The following is an 8,305-nucleotide window of genomic DNA, read 5'->3' as shown; positions in this document are numbered from 1 at the left end:
AGAGCAGTCTGGCCAAAATGGCTAAATCTGGTCTCTACTAAAAATACAAAAATTAGCCAGGTGTGGTGGCAGCACCTGTAATCCCAGCTACTCGGGAGTCTGAGGCATGAGAATCACTTGAACCTGGGAGGCGGAGGCTGCAGTGAGCTGAGATTGTTCCACTGCACTCCAGGCCTGGGTGGCAGAGCAAGACTGTCTCAAAAAAAAAAAAAAAAAATATATATATATATACACACACACAAATTTACTTATTTATTTATATTTAATTACCTAATTAATTAAATAAAATATTATTGATGAGCATTGTTATTAATTTCCATTTATAGTCTTGCTTATTAAAATTATTTAGAATAGTTTTCCTCACAATTCCCATTTCACCCTTTGTTTTGAGGTGATGTAAACAATATCTCTACTTACATAGTTTTTAACTCATAAGTTATCTGACTGGTTCTCCAGCTAATGCCAATAGTTTTAAAACTATTTCTCTAATGTCTTCATCACACATGCCAGTTGTTACCATAATCCCAGAGACGCAGAGAATCAGCTGCAAATGGTAAGAATGGTCTTACAAAGTGATGATTTAAACTTTTCATAGCTTGGGGGGTTATTTCTCAAACCTCCACCCTATTCCTGAGATATGGCCTTCTTCTGCCTGTGATATCTTTGTACCGAATCACATTACTTCCATGGGCACATTTTTCAAAAACCAGAGAGAAGTTCACAGATTCTGGTCTTCTTCTTCACTCATTTCTTCCAAAACTATTGGTTCAAAATCTCTTCTCTGATTGTAGTTCTTGGAAGAAAATTTTCATCTGCCTTTACTAAATTCAACTCTTAGTTTTTTTGTTTTGTTTTTCCTTTTCAAAATAATGAAAACATCTACAAACATTTTCAAGTCACCATTTGTACCACTTGTGCATATGATAAAAATCCCCAGGTTTTTAAAAAGTTATATAAAAATAAACTCACTTACACTAAAATTGGTAATTTGGAGTTTTATTGATTGAATAGGGATTATTTTAGACGTGGATGATGAATACAAGCACACCAAAATTCCAAGGATTGCTATTAGTAATATAGTTCATAGTTTTGAAAACTCTGAATTTTATATACATTTAAATGCTTGCTTTCTCTTCCTGTATTCCCTCCACAACACTAATAAATAAAGCATTAAAATGAAAAATGCCTTTTATTTAGATTACCATTTAAATTTGTATCTAGTTCTGTCTTCCATTCACATTTTTCTGTAAAACTCATGAAACTTTCTTAGCCAGAATCTCACAGCAGTTTTAGCAACTTTTCTGTAAAACAAAACAAATAAATAGACAAACAATAAAACTTCACAAATTTTAATGGGGCCATACAAACTCTAAAAGTTGAAAAGACATTTACACTATCTAGTCTATTATCTAGCTTTTAAAATCCGCCAGAGGTTGTATGCTTTGCTCTAAGTCACACTGCTGGCTAAATTAGAAACACAGCTAGAATTCTGGCATTCTGACCATGAATCCAGGGCTCCTTCCGACTGAATTTGCAGTTCTGGCTTTGAGTCCAAAAAGACTAAGTGATAACCTGGAAATATATCAGATCTGCAGAAATGTGCATGACTTCAGTGAAAATATTTGTTCAGGCTGTGCAAGGTGGCTCACGACTATAATCCCAGCACTTAAGGAGGCAGAAGCAGGAGGATAGCTCGAGCCCAGGAGTTAGAGACTAGCCTGGGCAACATAGCAAGACCCCAGTCTCCACACAAAGGAAAGCAAAAACAAAACAATAAAATATTTGTTCAGAGGGCAAGGAGCAAAAGATATTGGCGAACTCCTTTCCTTTGGAAATAACATATTAAGTATCTTGTATATTTTCACCCAGCATTGGTATGTCATGATTCATCTGGTGCTAAATAAGTTAGATTGGTGCTAAGATGCACACGGTGATGCTTAAAGAAAACATGAAAAGGACATCAGGTCTTTCCAGGCAAGGAAGCTCCATTTCGTCCATGAATGGCACTTTGAGCCTCTAGATGCATTCATCTCTCTCATTGCTTCAGCTACAAAAGGTCTGTTATTGGAGGATTGTCCCAAAAAGTGTAAGGCACTGTTTAATGAAGGAGAACAGGAACAACTTGATCGCATTCCTCTGCCACTAACACTTTGCTCTGGTTATCTCTGTGGAATTTTTTCCCAAGAAATCCTTTGACTGAATGTGAAGGAACAGAGGGGAAGGACTTGGGGCTGTTGCGGCAGAGAAGCCCCGCCTCTGCAGGTTTCGCCCACACTATGGAGATGCTGTGCAGCCAGGGGTGAGGGTGTCCTGGCTTCCACGCCCACCACCATATTCCCCTGTCCCTTGCAACCTGGTCTTCCTGCTGTGGCTACTAAAGTCTGTTGCCTCCCCGCTCATCGCTGCTCCTCACACACGTGAGGTTTTGGAAGTTGTCATGCTGGATATTGTTAAGTTGTTGATCCTTCCAAGTGCAGCTGCTGCTCTACCATTTATAAAAGGCCACGAAGACTCCATCTCCCTTTGTCCAGCCCATTCTGATTGTGGTCAATCCCAACAGAAACACATGTAGTGAAATGAAGGCCGGGTATGTGGGTCTTTTCCTACACTGCAAAATGGATTCATTGTTCTGTGGAATTTGAGCCTGACCAGGACAGCGGGACTTAGAAGCCCCAGGACTGAAAATAAACTCCACAGTCTTTCAGATTCACAGGGGTCAGGACAGGAGGAGACCTAGAAGAATCTCATGTTCCAAAGAATCTATGCAAACTCTCCTGCCACCAAATACCCACATTCTCGGAAGTCGAGAGTATTTGGATATCTGCCAGTGCCAGACTTGCTTGCATTTCACATCTGGGCGTGGTGTTGCCCCAGGGCTAAGATAAACTCATGGTGGGGAAGTCCTGGAACACCGAAGTGTTCAAGAACTGTCTTTTCTCATTCAGGAATTATTCCCCTATCAAATCCCAGGAATTATCTTGGGAGTCAGGCAGAAATGTAAGTCCCATCATCACGACTGCCTTCACAACCACCACTGCCATAACCGGTCATCAGAATGACTTGCCCAGGGCCACACAGCTGAGCCATTCCAGGCCAGGACAACCACGCAGGCCCCTGACTCTGGGCCCTGTGCTCCCTCCTCTTCACATCGTAAGTTAAAGGGACATTTGTTAAATTTAGATGATCCAAGGAGCGGATCTATAGGAAGATAGTTGAGAAAATATGCATTAGGCCAAATTTTATAAGTATAAATTGATTAAATAATAAAAATTTAAATATATATTCAGAGATATACATGAGAAAGAGAAACAGAGATGATAGAAATGATGAAGACAGAGACAAGGTAATATGACTCTAGGAGACCAGGGAAGGTCACAGATCTCAAAACATGACCTCTCAAACTGCTGGCTGCAGGTTGTAATTCAATTATTCATTCAGCAAGAATGTATTTATCAAGTCCTTAAGATTAAAGTGATAAACATGATTCAGTTCCAGCCCTGGAGAAGTTCAACATTTGGAAGGAGCAGAGGCTAGTATTAAGTATCATGGATGCCTAGAGGAAAAAGAGATATCTTCTATTTTGGGCATAGACATTGGTGAAAATCCCAACTTTGTCAGTAAAATGTATCATTTTTAAATGTTGTCAATCATTCATCTCTACATATGGCAATGAAGGACAAAGACTCTGGATGAAGTATAGCAAGAGAAACTATTATAATAGAGCCTTCAAGAAGGAATAAAGCTTGGGATATGGGAAAAGATAACATGACCATAGGAGAGAAAGTGCTGGCTCTCAAAGCAAATTTTATTCATTTGTATGAAGGTCTGACAGGGACTATGAAGATGAGTCATGAAGATAAGGGTGAGTCACCAAGTTTTCAAAGATAACTTTGAAACACATCTCAAGTTTTATAGAAAAACCATACTCTAGTGCAATAATGGAGTCAATAGTTCCCTGGTTCAGCACAGCAGGTCTAAGAGCATACTTAATGTATTCATTAAGTAAACATTTACTGAATAGATCTGATATATCAAGAACATGACCAGTATGAATGTAAAGGGATGAACAAGACATAATAACTGTACTTATGAGATTCAATGTGTGGTGGCCAAGCCAATAGTCTAGGGGCTAAAACTAACCTTTGTTCAATCTAGGACTCCAGGGCAAGATGCCCATCATGGAAAGCAGTTGTGTTTGCCTTCCCACAGTGAAATGTGGTCATACATACAGGACACAGTTCATGTCTCCTAAAGTGGTGATAGATGAAGACTAAGGTTTCTGTGTCTCCATGTTAACACATCTTCCTGTTAGGCATCTATCACTGTCAGCATCAATTGAATTTTTTCTGAACTTGCCATGTATCCATCAATACTTCTGAGCATTGCCTGCCACTGCCTACTCTTCTTTCACCATTATGTTTCATTATTATGCCCTACATCCTACTACCTAAAATCCCCTGAGACTTGCTTTCTCTATTTATTGCAACAATGTCACTGCCACCGCCCAAGTCCAGGCCCTAGTCATATGGCTCACACATTATCAGCCACAGCCTTCTTGCTTGCTCCCTCCCTCTGAGTCTCATATCACCAAATATATCCAAGAAACTGTTGCATAAATGATCTTTCTAAACAGCATACCTAATCATATTTCAGCCCTGATGTAAATTCACCAGAGACCTCTTCTTCTCCTGTCTCCTCTCATACACCCTAGCTTGAGTGTCCCGTGCATAGTCTCCATCCTAGCACATGGCTTTGTGGACAGACTACTCTGGTCTCACCACCTCCATGCACCATTCTCTCCAGTTTTCCTTCAATATTTGCTGTTCCTTGCTCATTGGCCTTTATACAGGCCATTTACACAACTAGAATGCCCTTTCTTCTCCTTCATCCAGCAGCTGACACCTACTTCTACATCAAATCTAAGAACAGCTCACTTCTTTCAGAAGTTTTTCCCCTACTGGCTAATTTAAATGATTACAGGCTTACATGATATCCAAGTGGATAAGGTTATTATAAGTTTTCCTCACTGCTTTGTATTTACTACTTTATTTCTCTGGCTTCCCACTAAATAGTCAAAAAGTAGTTGATAGAGGGAATAAAGGGTAAACAAATGAATGAGAATCTTGTCGTCTCTCCTCCCTTGTTTTGCTTTAGTTTATTTTCAAATTGGAGAAGTGAAAAAAATGGTTCCTTAAAAACAAACCAAAAAATGCCCTTAAAAATGAGCAGAGAAATTCTACCCCTCGAATCCTACCCTACTCTAGAAAGCTGAGAAAATGTAAGTGTTCATTGTTCGGAGGAATACTCTCTTCCTTTTCCTGTCTCCAGTGGCTCCTTTTCCTGAAGAAGGTCAATGGACCGCATGGGGCCATTCAAAGCCAGCCAAGGCCACATGGATAGGGTTTGCTGGCTTCATCTCAGAGGATCTCTGGTTGAGTAGAATAAAGTTGCAACTTTATACATTTGGCTCATGCAAAGTATTTTTAAAATATGACTCTTCCATTTGAATTTCAAAACTTATGCATATAGGACTTCCCCATTCCCCAAAGACTCTTATTTCTAGCTGAGTTCCAACATCACTTGTGCTCACAGGACGCATAAAACAAATTATCCTTCTGGTCCACACCCTGAACTTCACAGAATTAGACAGTTTTCCTGTCTCCTAGGAAGATGCAAAATTTATTACATCCAGTTCTCAGAAATACATCCAGTTAAGCAAGTCATTTTCTACTTTGTATCATTCTAATTCCTACTGGTACTTCTTGAAGCCTCCAATGAGGCAAGTCTTCATAATAACTTTAATAAAATCTTACTACCCTATATTTTCCTCATGTTACTGAGCCATGATAAACTGCAGTTCAGGGTGTGGACCAGAAGGATAATTCCCATCTAGTGAAATTCTCCACTGTTAGAAATAACAATGACTTCCAAAGGGGAGTGACTTGGAGAAGAGTATATTGTAGCTAGTGGTCAGGGAGCCCAGGACTCCAAAAAAAAAAAGAGGTCGGGTGGGGGCATTATATGAGTTTCGGGACTCATGATGTTAATGCTTCTTGGTACTCCTTCAACATTGGTAAAACATATAGTAGGCATTAGGTGAGGTTCAGGCATGGACCATTATATCATGGATGGAGAGACAAACAAAGAACTGTTCCTCTCCTTGGACTCATAAATGAATGAGAGAAAATAGGCTTCTTCTAGAACATCTGTTGACATATGAAGTGTCTCAATTTTCAATATATGTCTCTACAATGACCCAGATGTTCAGAACAACTTTCATTAAACCCTGCTAACTCAGATTCAGTTTGCCCCCAGAGACCATGATAAAGATGAGGACAATGGTTGAGTATATATTATTGGTAACAAGAAACAGTATTTTTATATACTGAAGTCACCTAACATCTCACTTTTTTTATCTTTATAGGTCAAAAGTGCTTTCATCCAGTGGAAATAATGACTTCATATTGCAGAAAAAAGGAAAGATGACATTTGGTTTGCTTTATTAAAGACTTAGTCTATTAATTATAAATGAACCTTTGTACACGGTCACTGAGAGGGAAAGTGTAATGTGACTTTTATATCCAAGAAAGCATGAAAACATCAACATGACTGTTGGCCCTGTGAGATGGAGGTCTCAAATCCGTAGTCTGGTTAACCCTCTTCCTTTAATGTTGTTTTAATGTTTTCTCTTTATTTAACTATTACTTATGAAGCCTCTTGCACATCAGGTAGTCTGCAGAGGCTAGAAAATCAGAGATGAATAAAACTTGATGCATATCTTCAAAGTGCGCAGAGAAGGCTGGAACCAGTGGTGAATCTTTGCACAATGAAGAGGGAGGTGGTCCTACCTGGCAGTGTGCTGGGGAAATTCTGTGCATGAATGTGTGAGGGGTTCTACAAGAATCACCACCTGCTCACCAAATCCTACCACATCCTGTAGCTCAGGTAAATTCTCCAAATGTATCTAGGATACCTGGATGATATTGAGGAAAATTATAAAAGAATGCTGGAAAGCAATTATATATGCAATTTTGTGCTACTCAGATACCTTCTTACATTAGACTCTGGAGTAAATTAACCAGGGGCAGTTTGCAGGACCCCTGATTTGAGACAAAATATTGTAGCCACTAGCACTGCCCCTCATGCCCCAATTGTGAAAAGTTCTCTCATGTTGTAGAAGATGGGAGAGCAGTGTCTGATGGCAGTATGCTATAGGAAGTCATGCAGGCTGGTATGGTTATAACCAGAAGCCAGGTCACACACAACCAGGTGGTGAATACTCATCAAAACAGGGACAACCGTGACTTGACACTAAGGAGCCTCCGAGTGGAATAAGAGTAATCATTGCAATCTTACCAAGTTCAGAGGTCAGCACACAGTGATCTTGATTTCAGCTGGAGCTATACATCATTCAACCAGCCACTGATCATGCCTCACTTTATCAATGCTGAGAGCAAAGAAATCCTGCCCGTCATAAAAGACAAGGCCCTATCTCAAGATTTTAAAATCTAGTTTGGATACCAATCTAGGGAAAAAGTAATATCTCCCAAACATCCTTTCCCCTTCCTTGAAATCTCTCTTGCTCCTCTTCTGGTTCTTGTTTCTTTCTGCCTTTCTATTCTAATGATTTTCCCTAATTTTACACCCAGGAATAATTATTATATTAATAGTTTCTATTATAATAAAAGTTAACATTTTTCTAAGTGCTTACTTTGCACCAGACTCTGCCTGAAAAGCTTTGAGTATATTGGTCCATTTAACCCCCATAATAAAGTTAGAAATCATTTTAACCAGTCATATATTTTACTTCCAATATGAATCATTTGGAAGTGAAATGACTTGCCTAAAGTCACCTAGTGATTAAGCAGGGGAGCTGGCCTTCAGATGCTGCAACCTCACCTTAGGGCTGATCCCATAAGGACTGCTGTCCTCTCTGCTCGCTGCCTTGTCCTCAGCCCAATTTCGTCACACGTGTGTTACAGCTGACTCCAATAGGAAATCCAGCTTCTCTTTGGCCCATATGATGTTTAAAACACCTCTTAAAGGTTTTGCCTTTTGTGTGACCTCTGCCATTTTTGATGGTCCCAGGAATTGCCAGTATGACTCTCCACTCTGCTTGGCTCAAGGTTGACTTTTCGTGACTCAAGATTGAATCACCAATAATGTCTCTGTGAACTGTCCATAATAAAAATTAAGAGGGTCTTTAGAAAGATGTGGCTTTTATTAGGCTTAAGAATGACAAAATATTAAAATCAGACCTAAATTACTGTTCATGTTATAATTTAAATTTTGGGAGATGTGGTAG

At 39.5% G+C, this 8,305-nt stretch overlaps 1 long non-coding RNA gene across 1 annotated transcript; it reads right to left on the bottom strand.

Annotated features, from left to right (window-relative positions):
* Window positions 1-1,174: 1,174 nt before the first annotated feature.
* LOC105525348 lies at window positions 1,175-8,015 on the bottom strand. Its single transcript, XR_001003903.1, has 3 exons — window positions 7,900-8,015; window positions 6,929-6,973; window positions 1,175-1,301 (listed from the first exon to the last, which is right to left on the bottom strand). It is a non-coding gene; the product is annotated as an uncharacterized LOC105525348 (long non-coding RNA).
* Window positions 8,016-8,305: the final 290 nt, after the last annotated feature.

This window comes from Colobus angolensis, unplaced genomic scaffold (genome assembly GCF_000951035.1).
Source record: "Colobus angolensis palliatus isolate OR3802 unplaced genomic scaffold, Cang.pa_1.0 Scaffold53, whole genome shotgun sequence".
In the NCBI taxonomy this organism is placed as follows: domain Eukaryota; kingdom Metazoa; phylum Chordata; class Mammalia; order Primates; family Cercopithecidae; genus Colobus; species Colobus angolensis.
The sequence above is the reverse complement of the archived record's forward strand: the minus strand, read 5'-3'. Positions and strand labels throughout refer to the sequence as shown.